Genomic DNA, 18,560 nt, shown 5'->3' on the forward strand with positions numbered 1-18,560 from the left:
GTGCGTCGGTGGGACGGGAGGAAGGATCTGTGGGTGTGGCTGTATGTTTGGGTCTGGACGTGATGGGGGTGCGTCTCTGTCGGGGTGGAGTGTTAACAACACCTTCGGAGGAAAAGCAGTCCTTTTTAGCAGGCCTCTTTCAGGTTAAAAACTGTTTTCAAAACCCGGAAATGGAGGCCAGGCTGTCAGCCGCTTCCTGCAGGGCAGTGGGCAGAACAGGGCTGAGCAGGGGTGGGAGGGGGGGGACGACAGGCCTTCAGCCTGCAGGGACCCCAGACCCACTTTATTGCCGGTCACACCTGCCAAGGACAGGCCTCCTGCGCCTGAGTGCAGAGACATATTTAGAAACAATTAATTCTCTGGTTGAAGGGGGAGGGGCCCTTTTATTTTCATCTGTTGCAGAAATAGCTCTTGTCAGATAGCAGTTCTTATGCCCTCTGGGGTGAGAGGCAGCTCTGAAATAGAAGGAAAGATATTAAGGATTTTAGACAGACAAGAAAACTCCTGGGCCCGCTGAAACCGAGTTTAAAATCTTTCTCTAAAAATAAGCTTTGTTTTCCTTGTAGATTCCTCTGGCAATTGGGCCCGTGTTGGGGTGTTTAGCCGGCCTGGGAAGCCAGGCGGAGTTTTTAAAAAAGCGAGTGTTTCCCAGCTGTGGCCTTGGAAAGTTCTCTGTTTTCCATTTATTAAACTCCTGGTTTCCGGCTAATTAAAATTATTTTCAAGTACAACTCCGTGGTCCCGCAATATTTGATGAGACACAGAATTCTCAGTGACCCCTCTGTAGGAGGCCGGGCCAGGCTGTGGGGTGGCCTATGACCCTTCCGCTGGGCCTGGTGCCGATTTTACGCGGAGGGGAGACCCTTTGAAATGCAGGCCCGGGGCCTTATTTTCCCAAGTTCCACCACCCCCGCCCCACCCCGGGAGTGGCTGGAATGAGAGGCCACTTGCAGGACAGTCTCTGAACCCTGCACCACTGGAGAAGGGGCTGTGAGTCCTTGGCGACCTGCTGTTTGTTCCCCTGCATCACTGAGTGGAGAAGGGGTACACTTCAGGGGAGGGGAACTTGGCTGAGGTGCGTGGCAGGTGATCGTGGTTGTCTCTCCCTGGCCTGGCTACTGTTGAAGCTTCAGGGCCGGACTCTCTCGAGCACCTGCAGGAGGTCCAGACTCCCAAGGTGATGTGTCGTGAAGATGGAAATCCGAGGTGCCGCAGGGCAGGAGGCAAACATTGCTGAGGGCCGGGGCTGGTGTGACTCAGATGTGCTGGCAGGCTCCCTTCCACTGCCCTGTGATTCTGTCCAGACATCCAAGGGGTGGGATGCTGGGATGCTGCCCGGCACCTTTCATTCATCCCACAGATAGTTCTTGATTGTCCAGTACATGCCAGCAGTGCAGGAACAGAGGTGAGCTGACGGATGTCATCCCTGCCTTCACGGAGTGTACATATTTTCAAAGTTCCTTCATGTTGTAGCGTGAATCAGCCTTCATTCTTTTGCATGACAGGCTAGTATTCCATTGTACGGATGTACCGCATTTTGTTTTCATTCATCAGTTGTTAGACGGTGGAGTTGTTTCCACCTTTCGGCTATTGTTGAATCATGCTGCTGTGAACATCGATATACAAGTTTCTGTGCGAACGTATGTTTTCAATTCTTTTGCTTTTATACCTGGAAGTAGAATTGCCAGGTCATATGGTAACCCCCATTTCACTTTTTGAGGAACTGCTATACTATTTTCCAAAGTGATACATTGGTTTTTGTAACTGTTTTATTAATGTCTGTTTCCCCTACATAATGACACATGCTCCACGGGATGGCCACATAAAAACACTTGTACACTTGTTCACAATAGCCAAGACCGGAACACTGTTACTATCCCCATTTCAAAGATGAGGAAACTAAGCTCAGAGAAGTTGTCATAGGCCTGAGGCCAAGCAGCTAGGAAAAGGCTGAAGCAGAATTCGGAGGAAGCTAAGCAGTGGCTCCTTCGAATCACCCTAGGCTGCCTCTCAGGCTCCTGCTTTACTGCCCACACTGTACAGAAACGGAGGTTTCCAAGAAGTCTTCCAGGATTTCTTTCCAGGGTAGACCCTGTCTTGCCACCCCTGTGCTTTTTTTTATTATTATTATTATTTTTATTTAATTTATTTTATTTTTGGCTTCGTTGGGTCTTTGTTGCTGCACGCGGGCTTTCTCTAGATGCAGCAAGCGGGGGCTACTGTTCATTGAGGTGCGCGGGCTTCTCATTGTGGAGGCTTCTCTTGTTGAGGAGCTTGGGCTCTAGGTGCACGGGCTCAGTAGTTGTGGCTCGCGGGCTCTAGAGCGCAGGCTCAGTAGTTGTGGCGCACGGGCTTAGTTGCTCCACGGCATGTGGGATCTTCCTGGACTAGGGCTCGAACCCGTGTCCCCTGCATTGGCAGGCGGATTCTTAACCACTGCGCCACCAGGGAAGCCCCTCTAACCTGTGCTTTTACAACACAATGTGTTCAGGTCACCCTTCAGCTCAAAATCCTCACTCAGAATAAAATCTAAAATCTTAACCAAGGTGTACAAGGTCCTACATTGTCTGTCCCTCCCCACCCACCCACTATCCCTTTCCCCTCTGACCTTGACTCTCCCTTCCCTCATCCTGCTCCTATACAACTCAGGCCTCCTTGTTGGTTCGTAATCATGCTGGACCTACTCTCTGTCTCAGGACCTTTGCACTTGCTATTCCATCTGTCATGCTCTTCCACATTTCTTTCAGTTTCCTGCTGTCACCTTTTCAGGGGGCCACCCAGACCACCCTGTCAAGACAACAGCCCCATCTGGCATCTCTCGTCTTGCTTTATTTTTTCCATAGCATTTGTCATCCTCTGACATATTTTAAATGCCTTTGTTTATGTATATATCACCCTTCCTTCTTAGACGCTTAGCTTCATGAGGGCAGGCATTGTCTCCAGAGCAGGGGGGAGCCGTTGAAGGATTTTAAGCTGGGGAGTAGGACAGACACGTTCACGTGTTAAAGTGATTTCGGCTGTGTGGAGAGTAGACTGGAAAAAAAATGATTCCTTATAAAACCAATTTTAATGCTAAAAACGGTTTAAAAAACCATGACCTAGTGTTACCCTTTTATTCCACAGATGAGAAGACTAAGGCTCAGAGAGGGTGGGCGGAGCCTTCTGGAGACTTCCCCCAATCTCTGGGTTTCTACATGAGCCCTGGGAAGAGACCACCCAGGACACTGTCCTCCCTAGGTGTGAGCTGTCCAGGTAGGGCTGTTGGTAAAAATGCTGAATATTGACTTTCACTAAATCCCTATGGGCTGAGAGGCTCAGAGCAGCAGGTCTCTGGATGTTCTCTGTTCACCTGGCTTCTCAGGGAGGCCCTGGAAGGTCTGTAGGGTGGACACACCAGGAGCTGACAAAGCACAGCCCTGGGAGCCAAGAGCTGCTGCAGGGCCTGGGGCGTGAGAGGGCTCCGGGGCAGGTGTCACCACCACTCTGTGAGGGGCCCGGTCTGCAGGGGTTACAGGCCAGGGCTCCCACAGACCTGGGTTCAAATCTCACTTCACAGCCACTGCCTCCCTGTGTAATCCCGGGCAAATCTCTGAGCCTCACTTTCCTCATCTCTGAAATGTGGATGATCACGCAGGAGGGTCAAAATATGATGTCATGCGTGAAGTGTCTCGGAGAGGGCCCAGCTCAGGGTCCCACAGAGGACACCGTGTGCAGGCTAGCAGAGTGGGTAGCAGCCTAAGCCATCAGGTTCAAAGCCTAGCCTTGCTACCGCCAGCTGTGAGACCGTGAGCCAGTGGCTTGCCGTCTCCATCTATAAATGTCGGACCTATCTCCAAAGGCTACCATGAAGTTCAAGTGAATCCGGTCAACCCATGTCCTAAGGATAGAGCCCAGCATAGAGGAAGTATGCTGTAACAGTTTGTTACTGCTCTCTTGGTGTTTTGTTTTCCACACCCAATCAATAGACACCCAGTCCGAAGGGGTTCAGGGAGTCTCCTTCATCTGCCCCCACCAAACCCACCCAACCACTTGGGCCTTAAGATGAGAATAACAACTGCTTTCCTTTAGAAATTCTAGATAGATCCGCGCTGTCCATTATGGTAGGCACTAGCCACATGTGCCTATGTACATTTAACTTAAAATTTAAAACTTACTTCCACGTGACAGGTACTCAGCTGTAGGTGGGGGCTGTTGCACTGAATGTTTCCGTCATTGCAGAAAGTTCTGTTGGACAGCACTGCTAGTCTGGAAATGCAAACAACTGTAAGGAAGGAAGCTTCCATCATTCCAACCCTTGAAGCGTTGTCCTTTTACAAAGCAAGTCCTAGGACACACCCATGGTGCCCTTGATGGCTTCCCCCTCCCTCCACAAGCCAAGAGAGTCCAAAATATTCCTAAACTGCCCCTTTGTCCCATAGACTGTAAATGCCAGTGGAGGAGAGATGAAGGGACTGCCCACCCCTGGTGGCACCTCGCAGCCCTGCCCAGCAGCCTGGGACCACCTCCTCTTGGACAGCCCAGAGACATGGACCCTCACTCCCACCCCTCCTGGTGTCCCTGTCTCCGCAGCTGTGACACCACATCCATCCAGTCACCCACGCCAGAAACTGGGGTCCTCCTGGAGTCTTCCTCTCACCTCCTTCTATCCCTTCCCTCAGGCTGCCTGAACCGAAGGACTCTGCTTTCTAACCAGGCCTGGACACTCCCTCCCGCTTCTCTGTCTTTCAGCCTCAGCAGCCCAGGCTCCTCCTCACCTAGACAGCGGGGGATCCAGCCCCCATCTCCTCCCCCCAGCCACCATCCCCAGAGCCTGCCTGTAAAGCATGTAGGCCATCATGCCCCTCCTGCCCTGTGACCCTACCGGTGCGCTCACCCGCACTCAAATCCAAGCTTCCAGATGTGCTCTTTGAGGCTGTGCCTCAACCCTCACAGCTCCTCACCTGCCCTGGAGCACCAATGGCCTTCACCAATGTGAAGATGCTACGGCTCTTCACAACCCTGGGCCTCTGCTCCGCCCGCGCCCCTGCCCGGGACACCCCAGCCCCCTGCCACGTCCCCCTGCTTCCTCTGCCTCAGCTGAAAATCAACCTCAGATCTATAGCCCCTCCACTTACCCCGCCCCCAGCCCGCCAGGGCACCGTGCCGGCCTTTGTAGGAGCACAGAGCACGTTGTCCTACACCAGCTGCTTACGTCTCTGTCTTCCTCACTGGCCTGGAAGTTCCTTCAGAGCAAGAATGGCATAACATGCATCCTCCTTGCACGCCCCAGCCTGGCCCCTCGAAGGGCCTCAGTAACTGTTTGTACAACCAAATCAGCTCCCCCGCCCACCCCCTCGCAATGAGCGTGGTACTGTCCGCTCCCATTTGACACATGCAGAAGATGCAGCTCAGAGAAATGAAGACACTTGCCCAAGGTCTCCCAGCTCAGGAGTGGTGGGGCCATTGTGCCCTCCCCACCTGCGAGACCGTTCAGAACAGGGGAGAAATGCACTGCTCCTTGGTAGACGTGACGTCCCCTTGAGTTTTGCCTCTTATTCCAAACTCATGCATGCTTGTTCTGAATACCCAACCAGCAGGCAGTGTGTTCCAACGTGTGCAGGTGGAAGCACTCCTCCTGAGGCCCACTCTGCAGAGCTGACCGCACAGTAACCGCGCTGGGTGAGGAGTTCCAGGGATTTGACTGTGCAGCTATGTCTGTACAAATTCACACACGCTTGCAGTTCACAGAGAGTGAGTGCTGTCCTGTCCATGGGTCCTCACCCAGCGTGCCAGCACCTTCTTTCATGGCAGCGTGGTACCCACAGCAGGAGGGAGGGCCTGCTGGTGGCCACGCAGGCTCTGCACCGTTTCACTTTTACGAGCGATGCAGCGCGAACATGCTTATTCACAGGCCCCTGGGTGAGTATTTGCCTCAGATGAATCCGCGGAGGAAGTGTCGCTGAGTTGCGAGGCAGCCCACGTGTTTCTGTAGAGGGTAATGTGCATTTAAAATCTTGAAACCGGCCATCGTAGAAAACCCCCCAAAATGTTGCACTGAATACCTCCCACCTCCACCCCCATCCCATCTCTGGGCCTCCGAGGCCATTTCCACCCCTGTTCGCTCCCTGTGTGCCTGTGCTGAGTTTCTGGGGTCCCGGTAACAGGGGATGCCCCCTGGGGTCTGGTCTTTCTGTCTCCCTTTCCTGTTCTCAGTTCCTCCCGTGCTGAGCCCCAACTCCCCACACCCCCAGGCTCTGGGAGGGCAGCTCACTGCTGTCCACCCCCCTGCCCCCCCGCCACTCCCCACCCCCCAGATGGAGCCAAAGACTGAGGCTGTCACCTGACAGCCCCAGGCAGGCTCTGGGTCAGTCCCACTGGCTCAGAGCACCTGGGGCTTGAGGGCAAGGAGGGGGGGAAGACTCTTCCCCTGAAACCAGAAGGGAGGCCCCCATCCATGTGACTGGGGGCCAGGACAGCAGAAACCCTCCCGAGACAATAGTGTTGCCCGTTGAGGATGTGAGACCGTGTAGGTGCGTCTCAGCGAGAGCACATGGGTGAGTGTGTACGTGTGCACAAGGGTGTGAGTCTGCGCATGTGCGTGTGCCAGTGAGTGTGTGTGTCTCAGGAGCCGTTGTGTCAGGGGTTATGTAAGGAAGGCACTCCCCGGGGCCAAAAAACCACAGTGGTGTAACCGCCGGCTGGCAGGGCCACCAGAAGGAAAGGAGGGAAAATGTAAACACCGCGCTGGGCCCGTCTCTCACCCGCCACAGGCAGGCCCTGGACAGCGTGGCCCTTCCGGTCCTCCATTCCTGCTGCCTCAGGCCCTATGGGCTGGCCTGGGAGGGGGTGATAGTGGAGGCCAAGGAGGCCAAGGCCAGGGGGTCACAAGAACTCTACAGGGAATGGGCATCCCCAGCTCTCCATCTGGGCCCAAAGGACGGGACGGAGAGGAGAACCCAGCAGGGTGTACCTGGGCTCCTCCTGGGTCCGCCATAGGCCATGCATCCCCCCCACACACACAAACAAGGTATGCCACCTTCTTCATCCCCAGAGCTGCTCTCTCTTTAAAGCCTTTGGGGACTGGTGTCCCTGTGTCCCATAGGCCTCTGCCTGGCATGGAGCCCATCGCCCTGCACTGAGCCAGTATGGACTCACCGCTCACCTGCTTACATCCTTGGGGTGGCCTCAGGGCCAGCTGTCTCTGCCCCTTTCTCACATACACACAAAGGTGCACCTCCTCCCTGCCCCCCCCCACCTCATCCCCAGCCCGGACACCTGCCTTCCAGTAAGCGCCCAGCCGCTCAGCCCTTCAGCACTGCACCTGAGGCCCTCTCTTCCAGGAAGCCTCCCAGACTGCTCTGGGCTAGAGTCCTTTCTCCCTGCTCTGAGCTCCTGAGGTGCTTCTGGACACGCAACCTGACATCTGGCCACGCACAGCTGTCCCTTCTTGCCCGGCTGTTCACTTTAATAATAATGGCCACCATCTACGCAGCATATTCTCCACCAAACCCAGTCCCTTGAAGCTGTTATCGCCTGTCAGCCTCGCACTAGCCCTAGAAGGTGGCTTTCTTACTGCCATTATGTGGCAGGGGAGCACACGATTGAAGCCGGAGGTGTCACAGAACGTGGGTGGGCTGCTCCGCTCCAGGAAAGCTAGGCTCTGACCCAGAGACCCTGCAGCCGAGGCTCGGCCTGGGAGCTTCCAGTGGGCTGGGAGGGTCAGGGTCCCCTTAACCTTGAGGTCCTTCCCTGAGAGTCCTTTGGAGTTCTCACTGAGCTGGCTGTGTGTCCTTGTGAGTGTACAGGAGGGAGGGAGAGAGAGAATTCCCACCAAGGTGGCAACTCAAACTCAGGAGACAAGTGAGTAAAACCCAGAAAGCTAGAAAGCAAAGATGACTCAGGAGACATCTGTCAGCCTGGCCAAAGTCAGAGACAGGGCAGGGCAGCAGGAAGGAAGGGGGAGCCCGGGGAAAGGGAGAAGTGGCCTAGGGCTGGCTCTCTGGTTCCCCATCCCCCTCCAGAGGAAGCATCCTGCTGGCTCACCCTGGCCTGTGAGGTCCTGAGGGCCCTGGAGCACGTCATCTTCCTCCCTCTGTTCCCCTGCCACACTGGGCCCATGGCAGTCACCCACCCTCAGGGAGCAGGGGCTGGTCCATGAACTGGAATGGCTAGCCTCGCCCAGCAGCAAAATTGTCTGCTGTGCCAGGGTTAAATGACATAAAATGCACCACACCTGGCACACAAATGACACTACATAGCATTAAGGCCCCACTCTCTTCCCCACTCGGCACCATCGCTGCCAACCTTCCTCTGGTCACTTGTAGTAAAGTTGGAAGTCCACAGAGGGCCGCCCTGGCCCTGGGCTCCAGGGAGGAGGAGGGATGCAGAGGTGCTGGGAACCCTCCTTGCCCTCCCCTGGGTGAGCGGTGGGTGAGCTCGCACACCTCGTCCAGTTTAGAAGGTACCTCTGCCCTCCCTTAGCCCCTATTCACCTCCTGCCCCTTCTCCGCCTGGCTTCCTCCAGCCCTGGACACTCCGGCACACCATGCCTTCCCGCAGCCATCGCTGTCCATCTGGTTTTCCAGAATACGGACTCTGGAGCCAGCCTGACTGGTTCCATCCCAGTTTTCCCACTTATCAGCTGTCTGACCTTGGGCAAGTTCCTCAATCTCTCTGTGCCTCTGTTTCCTCATCTGTGATTCCCCTGTTCCCTGGAGGCCCAAGGGGAAGTTTTATTCCATCAAATGGCCTTCAAGTTCCAGAAGGGTGAAGGAAGCCCATTAATTAGACCACACTGTCTTTTAAAAATCTCTACCTCCACTTTTAGAGATGATGACCCCATATAACTGAGGCAGAGACTGAGGTTCAGGGAAAGTTCATGCCTTGCCCAAGGCCACCAGGCTAACCTGCCCCCAGGAGCTCTCACTGCCTGCATTGGTTTAATTGCAGCTCTGATTCCTGGGCTGTGAGATGGGCCCAAGAGATTCTGGCCCAAGGGTGACCGGTGCAGGGGGGTGGTGATTAGCAAAGAGGTGAATGAGCATTTAAAATGCTCTAACAAGAGACTGGACATCACATAGAGGCCTGTGTGCAGGGGCCCAGCCCCGCAACAGCATGTCTGTGAAATGGTAGATTCCACGTGGCCCAAGAATGGGCTGGGTCTGTGTGTGCTGATCAGAGGGATGTCTAAGCTGTGAGGTTACAAGAGCAAGGGAAGATCTGTGTGTTACAATACAACTTCTTTTCCTGTACGTTCTGTTTAACAGATACACATGCGTGCAGTATATGCTAGTGTTGGCCTAACATTTTTTTCGGGCAGCCTACACAAGAAACTGTTACCTGGTTACCCTCAGACAGAGGTTGGGAAAGATTGAAGGCCAGGCAGGGGAGAGTTTTATTTTAAACCTTTCTCTTTGGACTTTCCTACCATGTACATATATTATTACAGGCATACCTCAGAGATATTGTGGATTCGGTTCCAGACCACTGCAATAAAGCGAGTCACACACTTTTTTTTTTTTTTTTTTTGGTTTCCCAACACATATAAAAGTTATGTTTACACTGTGCTGTGTTCAATGTGTAGTAGCATATATCTAAAACAGCAATGTACATACCTTAATTTAAAAATACTTTATTTGCCAAAAAAGATGTTGTCATATGACAATGCAGGGTTGACACAAACCCTCAAATTTGTAAAAAAAAAAACACGCAATATCGGTGAAGCACAATAAAGCAAAACACAATAAAACAAGGTATGCCTTCATTTTCCATTTTATTTTATTTTTTAATATTTTTAATATTTATTTATTTATATTTGGCTTTGTCGGGTCTTAGTTGTGATACGTGGGATCTTCACTGCAGCATGCGGAATTTTTCGTTGCAGTGCGCAGGCTTCTCTCTAGTTGTGGTGCGCGGGCTCCAGAGTGCACGGGCTCAGTAGTTGTGGCACGTGGGTTTAGTTGCCCCGTGGCATGTGGGATCTTAGTTCCCCGGCCAGGGATCGAACCCGCGTCCCCTGCATTGGAAGGCAGATTCTTTACCCTGGACCACCAGGGAAGTCCCTGCCTTCATTTTTTAAATGCCAACAGATGTTATCTGAGCACTTGGGATTAAAAGCCATTCTGCTCTTTTTCTGAAGTGTCAAAAAAAAAAAAAAAAAAAAAAAAAGATGAAATGACAGTTTGTGGGAGGTGGGTATGGTTTTGTTGGGTCTTGCTGCTGAGAGCAGGGCCTGGCTGGGAACAAGAGGCTAAAGGGTCCATGGACCTCAGGAAGGGCATGGGGGAGGGGGGTCCTGCCTGCTGATTCTTCCTCCCCCGCAACTGGCTCAGGAGGACTTTGAGGGGCCCAGGCCAGCCCTCAAGGCTTTGGGGGCCCTCTCTCCCACTTGAGCTAAACCTTCCAGAGCACAGGCTCCTTTGAATGAAGACAAGAACCAGGAGGACCTCTGCCCGTCTGCCTGCGGTTTGCCTGCAATTCGCATGACCCACCATTGGCTGTCCTGCTTTCGGAGCCTCTGGCCCCAGGCTTCGCTGGGGAAGCTGGGGGATCACCCTCCGTGGCCAGGTGCTCTCTGCCAAGTCCTGCCTTCCTGTCCTCTCTCAGGAGCCTCCTACATCACTGGGGCAGATTCGTGGACAGGTGCCACGCCTTGCTGGCCAGTCCTGGAGGGCCTGGGGATCTGCTGGGGGGTTCAGTTTCAGGGAGGGGACCCCCTGACTCTCTCCTCAGTCCTGGCCTGTGGGGCTCTCAAGTTTGCAGTCACTGCTGGCCCAGCACCACGTGAGGCAGCCTGTGGTCCCTGGCTTCACTCACCGCTGACCACCATGCCGAGCCATGACCACATCCTAGTGAACAGAGGCACCCCTCCCCGCAACGGGGAAGAGTGCTGTGAGCTCCATTTTATAGGCTAAGAAACTGAGGTCCAGGTTGGTAAGTGACTTGCCAAGGCCAATGGTGAGCCAGTGACAGAACAATGCCTGAGATTCAGGCAGGTCTCCATCCTGGGTACTTGACCCTCAAGGGTGGCCTGATAAGAAATGAAGTTAATATGATCTCAGGATTATCTGAAGAAAAACCTGCCTTAAAATTGACCCAGCTCAACAGCATATGCCATTATGGAATTATGAATTAAAACAACAACAAAATGCCACTACATACCTGTTAGAATAGTCAAATTCTGGGGCTTCCCTGGTGGCGCAGTGGTTGAGAGTCCGCCTGCCGATGCAGGGGACACGGGTTCGTGCCCCGGTCCGGGAAGATCCCACATGCCGCGGAGCGGCTGGGCCCGTGAGCCATGGCCGCTGAGCCTGCGCGTCCGGAGCCTGTGCTCCGCAACGGGAGAGGCCACAGCAGTGAGAGGCCCGCATACCGCAAAAGAATAGCCAAAATCTGGAACACTGACAACACCAAATGCTGGCGAAGATGTGGAACATCAAGATCTATCATTATTGCTGGTGAGAATGCAAAATGGTGCAGCACTTGGAAAGGCAGTTGGGCAATTTTTTTTTACAGAACTAAATATGCTATTTATGATCTAGCAATCACGCTCCTTGATACTTACCCAAATGAGCTGAAAACTTATGTCCACACAAAAATCTGCACACACATACATATAGCAGCTTTGTTCATAATTGCCACAACTTGGAAGTAACCAAGGTGCCCTTCAGTAGGTGAATGGATAAATACACTCTGGTACACCCAGACAATGGAATCTTATTCAGTACTAAAGGAAACGAATAATAAGCCATAAAAGACGTGGAGGAAACTTAAATGCATATTTCTAAGGGAAAGAAGCCAATCTGAAAAGGCTACGTACCGTATGATTCCAACTAGATGACATTCTGGAAGAGGCAACACTACGGAGACAGTGAAAAGATCGGTGGTTGCCGGGGGTTAAAGAGGAGAGAAGGATGACGAAGCAGAGCACGGAGGACTTTAGGGGGTGGTAAAGCTACTCTATGGGATACTAGAGTAGTGGATACGTGGCATTTCACATTTGGCCAAACCCAAAGAATATACAACATCACAACATCGAGAGTGAACCCTGATGTAGACTGTGGGCCTTGAGTGATAATGAGGAGTCATGCAGGTCCATCAGCTCTCACAAACACGCCACTCTGGCGGAGGATGTTGCTAATGGGGGAGTCTGTGCACGGGTCGGGGCAGGGGTGGGTATGGGAACTCCCTGCACTTTCTGTGCAATTTTGCTGTGAATCTAAAACTGTCCTAAAATATAAAATCTACGAAAAGACGCAGAAAAGTCACCCAGGAGCGAGGGTTCTAAAAGACTCTCTCCCGTAAGAGGACACTGTTTCCCCAGCACCGTCCTGAGCCCCTGCCTGCAGGGAGGTGGGTTGGAGGTGTTCGGTGCCTGTGGTGGGCTCCCAGCGTGGGAGCTGCGGGGTGAGCAGGCCCAACTCTGCCCCTGACACCTCCCCACGTGTTTCCTGGAGGAGCCTCAGAGATCCCCAGCCGTTGGCCCCCTTCTCCCCAGCTTCCTGTTTGGGCTCCAGAGAGACGTTGAGCCGTTTCTGCAGCTGAACTGGGAGCCAGTTGGGCTGGTGGGAGGGAGGGAGGACACTTGCCTTGCTGGAGACCGGGTCAGGGGGCTGCGAATCGATTGGAGCCTCAGCTTGTGGTCACCTGGAGGCTCAAATCCTGACCTGGAGGCCCTTGAGGGGTCAGCAAGTTCAGCCCCTGCCTCAGGGCAGGACATCTCTGGGTCAGGCAGCTGAGGTCTCGGACATCACTTAGCCCATGCAGGCAGACCTTCTTCCTGGCCAGGGTGACTTGAGCAGGTCACTTTATCCAGATGAGCCCCAGCTTCATCCCCTGTGACCACCTACTCTGTAGGAACACAGGTTCATACGTAGCAGCTCTTATTCTTACGGCAGATGGGACCCACACTTCCCGCGTATCTGAAGGAAGAAACCGCAACTTGTCCCCACTCCCACCTGCCCCAGCCACACCCGAGAGCTTCATCCCAGCTGCAGACCTGCCAGCGGTCATGGAGAGCAGATGCCCCAGTTGATCAGGACAGAGGCGAGTACTTTCTGAGGGAGCAGCATGGGAAAGGCCAGGGAGACACTAAAGCGACCCTGAGGTTCAGGGAAGGCTTCCTGGGGAAAGAGATTCTCAAGGCAGATGTTCAGTGATGAGCGGATTAGCCTGGTAGAGACAGGGTCCATTAGCAGCAGAGGCCCAGAGGCAGGCAGCAGGTACCTGATGTGGCAACGCTGTGGTTAAAGAAGGTGCTGGGAGGGGAAGCCAGAGGGAGCTGGGGTGGTCCAGCCAGCTCATCCCACTTCCCCTCCCCCAGTCCCGGGTTGGGGTCTAGGACTGGCCCATCACTGGGGGCCCTGAGGTCATTGCCCTGGGGTCTCAGCAGGACTGCAGCCCCTGTAGCCCCACCCCTGCATACATGACAATCAGGCTCCACCAGGTGAACAGAAGCTCATGCCACTGCCCGGCACCCTTTGTGGCTCCAGAGTGGGTGAGGGGCCCTGGGGAGGCCAGACCACATACCCTTAGGGCCAGGGAGTGAGGAGAAGGGAGGATGACTGATCCAGGCTTCTGAAGGAAAGGGAGCCACAGGGACTACAGCCAGAGGGACCTGGCCACTGCTCTCAGTGAGGCTATTTGCTAGCAGGAAAGGCATTGCCTTGGGGCCTCGGTGTGTTGGTAGACAGGCTTCTACTTGGAGATGCTCCAAGAGATGCTTTTGGAGTGAGAGCTCTGCAGGGTGAGGATCCGGGGTGGGTGGCATCCCCAGCTTCTGCTTCTCCAGCCCCAGAAGCAGCCCGCATCTCCTCTCACTGTTCCCAGCAAGGGTCGCAGGGAGGAGGAAAGGGGTATTCACTTTCAACCAGCCCCACTGTGCCCTCATGAGATGAGGACCTTCCTGGGTCAGGTGCTTGGCCTCCCCATCAGACTAGAGGCTTCTGGAACAGAAGTCAGCTTTCCTTCTAAGACAGAGTCAGGGTTTCTGCCTCGTTCTGTTCTCCACGTCCCCTGGCAGTTCCTGAGCCATCCTCCCCAGGTGACATAAGGCCTGGGCCTCTATGATGTGCAGAGGATCTCTGCTTCTGCCCGGTGGGTGGGTAGTTCTGGCCATCCCAGTGCAGATCTTCTCCTGGGTCGGTGAGGGCTCCACAGGGAGGTGGGGCTGAGGAGGGCCTGATGGGAGGAGAGGAAGGCAGGACTGGGGTATAATTTGGGGAGCCCAGGACAAAATGAAAATTGGGGGCCCCTTGTTCAAGCTTTTTAAATTCTGGGATGGCATCAACAGAGTATTAAACCAAGCATGGGGTCCTTCTAAGTGCAGGCACTTGTATAGCTGCACGGATCACACATCCATAAAGCCAGGCCTGCTGGAGGGAACAGGTGTTCCAGAAATGGGGGCTCTTTGTGGAGAGACGAAAGGAGGCTGGAGCAAGGACCAAGGGGCAGGGAGGAGCTGGGTCTCCTGGACTGTTGAAAACAGGGAAAGATGAGGCTGATTAGGTTGGATGGTACCAGATCCAGAAGAATCCTGAACACTCAAATTTGAACTTGATCTGGAGGTAAGCACTAAAGTTTCCTGAGCCCCCAGGGAACCAGGAGAGGCTTGGCCAGGGTGGAACAGGAGTGGGCCCATGGAAATCAATTGCTCCCTAGATGATTTACTGAAGAGGAAAGTAAGGCCCAGAGAGAGACAGAGACTTGCCCAAAGTCATCCAGCCAGGGGTACAGAGCCAGGCCAGAGCTCTAGCTGCCTGGAATCTTGTCTCAGGTTCTGTGGGGAATAAATTGAGAACTGATGTGCAGCGTGGGAGGGCAGGTAGTGTTGGGCCTCTGATGTTTGGTCCACCTAAAGGGCAGGACCCACCTCCCCCAGAACCTTCAGTCTCGGGGCATCCTCTCCTGGGTGTCCTTTACCTCTAGCCCTGCGTCTGTGTCTCTTGTGTTCCCCCTTTGCCCATCTTCATGCTTCTCCACTACCTTCCCTACTTGGCCCCCCAGAGCTGTGCCTTGCCACGGACCTGAACTTTTGCAAACTCAACCCCCTACCCCTACCCCTACCCACCCCCAGGCCGGCAATGGCCTGCAAGTGGACAGGTGCCCAGAGCAGAAGCCTCTGCCACAGGAAGGCAGCCAAGGCCCCTGAGGTTCCTCCAGGCCACGCCCAGAATCTGCTGCTTCCCCCTCCCCCTACCTTGCCCCTCCCCCCCATTCGACTGGGTGCTCTGCCCCGTCTCTACTCCCTCCTGCACTCCAAAACCCGGATCCTGAGACCCACTCAAGGCGTTTGGAAACCTCACTGACGCCTCAGTGCCCCCTGGGGCCTCCACATCCGTTACTTCCCTGTGTTCTTTGGGAAAATGGAGAGCTTGCAAAGCTACCATGCAAATATGTGCAAAAGAGATGCAAATAAAAAATTGAGAGCCGTCCCTTTAAAACCAGTCTCGGCCCTGGGTGGTGGCTTCGCTCCTTCCTGCTCTGCTGGATTCACAGAAATTTGTGAGTGCTTGTCAGTGACTGTGTATGTGAGAAAGTCAGAAACAGAAATGCAGAGCCCAAGGACTGGGTGGTGATCAAGCCTCCGAGCCAGAGTGAAGGGGCGGGGCCTGGGCGGCACTTCCCTCCCCACCGGGAGGCCCGCGTCAGAGGCTGAATGAGGGGGGCGGGTGGAGATGAGAACGCTGTACATGGCTAAGAAGTTTCTTGGGCTTCCTCAGGGTCACTGTCAAGGGTGGGGGAAGGCAGAGGCTGGGGGGCAGTGGCCTAGGGAGGGGGGCTGGGGCAGAGGGGAGAGGAGCAGGCTGCCAGGGTGAGCTGGGGGGAGGGGCTCTGCTCTGAGTCTCAGACAGGGGCTGTAACCCCTAACGGAAAACTTCCCAGGCTTGGAAGCCCCCACTGGTGCCAAGCCGAGGCCATCCCACACTCCGTGCCCCTGCTGCCCTGAGGAACTCATGTGGGAGCCCCCCAGCCAGCGAGGTACTTGACCTCTAGGGGCCTTGCTTTCCTCATTTGTAAACACAAGCGACGGTGTGAGGAAACCACTGTGCAATGCTGATTCTAAGCGGTCTGGGTCTGGTAAGATGATTTACAACCTGCAGAAAGAAGGGAGGTGGTATGTCCTTCTAGAAGTCTCTTGCGAGAACCTTAGCAAAACGTCTTCAAGTGATGAGCCCTATTTTAGGAGGGACTTGGAAATCCCAGTTCAGAGTTCCTGAGTCTCCTTGTGGAGTCTCCTTGGGTTACATCCTCAGATCATAGGAAACAAGGAGCACGTTTGCTGGGAAGGGTCCCACTTGGGGAGGCCCTACGGGATTAAGAGTACAAGTATCAATATAGGTGAGAGAAAGTTAAAAGGAAGGAGTTATGACACGGTAACTGGCTTGAAGAGCTGAATTTGAGGTTTGGTGCTAGGTTCTTTTAAATTTTGTATGGCTTTTGGGTCAGGCAAGCCAGCCTCTGCCACTTTCTAGCTGTTTAACCTCACCCAGCCTCAGTTTTCCCATTGGTAAAATGGGGATGATAATGGCTGTCCCCAGGCTTGCAGTGGGAATGCAGTTCTGCAGGATATATATCGGGAGGGTAGTACAAGGCCATGTGGGTGTTCAGCAGGCAAACTCGGGGCTTCCCCCAGAGCAGAAACAGAGCTTTTCAGTACAGTTATTACTTGAGTAGAGAATTCAGTTTTTCTAGAAAAGGACTGAGTGAGCCCTGTGTCATACTGTCTGTGGTTCCCGCAGTGGGGAGGCTGACCACGGGCTTGGGTGTGATAGAGCTGTCCCTCTCCCGCCTCCACCTTTGGAGGACCACATGGGCTGCACGATGGAACTTGAAAGGATGGTTCTAACAGAAGCAGACAGTTTCCTGCAGCTATGCAACAGCCCACGCCAGCTTGAATCACCCACAGCTGAGGGAAGCTGGGGGAGCAAGGTCCACAAGCGCCTAGGGCTAGGTTAGTCTCAGAGGCTTCCCGGAGGCAGCCGGCCCCCAGATCCTCACTGGAAAAGAAGAGCTTGACTGGGGAGTGTGCTGCTCTTTTGTGATTTCTTTAGTGAAATAAATCCTTGTAGCCCAGGGTGTTGGGGCCTGGTATGTGTATATTCAGAGAGGTCTCTAGGTGGAGATAAGAACACCGATAAACTAGATCACAGATAGGAATGCAACCTACTGACCCTCCAGTCTCCAGGAACACACAGCAGTTAGCTCCAGGCAAATCCTCCTCCTTCAGAAAGCCCACCAGGAGTGCATCCAGCAGTGTGGCTTGCAGCTGCCAAGCTACGGGGAAACTTCTTGGACCTGTGCTGGGGATATGGGAGAGGCTGATGGGGTGGGCATGGGGAGAAGAAGGTGGGTTAGGGCCAGGGCCTGGGCCAGGGTGGCTGCATGGGGCGGTAATGGCCAGAGCAAGGGGCTTATAGGCCCTGTGAGACTGGCCCACAGCAGGTGGGAGGTATTTTTAGGTAGGCTCAGGTGCAGACAGAGACATTACGCCATGACCCGACAGGTGGTTAATATTTAATCCCTTCCTTAATCATTAACTCCCTGGCTGGCTGGAGAGGAAAGGGATTGTTGTCAAATCAGTAACCACAGGCTAGGAACAATGTCCACCAAGCTCGTTGCCCCTCCTGCATCTGGGAGTGCTGGCTGGGTGGGGTTGTCCGAGGCCCTGGGGGCCCTGGTTCATCTCCTTCCCATAGTGACCTCAGTTCATGGAGAAGGTACAGGAGGTCAGGAAGAACCCCCTCCAAGCCAGGGATTGCCCTCTAACCCCAGGCACTTACTGGTGGGGAGGGACTGTGGGGGGCAGTGTCCATTCAGGCGTGAGGATTCCAGGCCCTGCTTCCAGGCCGAGTGACCTTGGGCGAGTCACCACGTGGCCTCCCTGAGCCTCAGTTTCCTCATCTGCTCAATGAGGATAAGTATTCTTATCTTAAAGGATGGTCATGAGATTTGAGTCAGATATGGGTGTACAAGGAAGTACTCTGTAAGCTGAAGATTGAGACAGCAAATAAGTCAGAGGAAGGACAGGCGGAAAGATACAGAGAGTAAGAGTTCAAAGCTGAGAGAGGAAAGCTACCGTGCTCTGGTTTCTAGTCACTTAAATGCAGCTCCATTCAATGCAGCTGGCTTTCATTCAGATCATGAGTATGTACTGGGCAAGGCTGTGTCCCCAGTCCTAAGCTGGGCTTTGGGGTAATTTGAAAGGAGTCAGCCTCACCCTCAGGGAGCAAGGGTGACCAAGCTCCAAGCCTGAACCAGAACAAGATGAACAGTGTTTGTGATGTAGGCCAGCAGGTCAGGGCTGCAGGGTCAACAGGGAAGGGCAGGGGGAGAACAGTGTGAGCTGGAGGGTCAGAACAGGCTTCAGGGGTGAGGCAGGGTGGGGGAGCACCCTGAGGGATGAGTAGGCGTTGGGTATGTAGGGGAGGGAGGACTCCTGAGTATATGCTCGCACGTACCCGGGGCATTCAAGTACATAAGCAGACTGTGCAAGGGTGTACACGAATCACACTTACACACTCACAAATTGATTCACACAGTCAACCGTGAGTGTGTGTGTGTGTGCACACACACACACACAC

This window comes from Monodon monoceros, unplaced genomic scaffold (genome assembly GCF_005190385.1).
Source record: "Monodon monoceros isolate NGI ecotype Baffin Bay Population unplaced genomic scaffold, NGI_Narwhal_1 Super_Scaffold_19, whole genome shotgun sequence".
NCBI classification, from domain to species: domain Eukaryota; kingdom Metazoa; phylum Chordata; class Mammalia; order Artiodactyla; family Monodontidae; genus Monodon; species Monodon monoceros.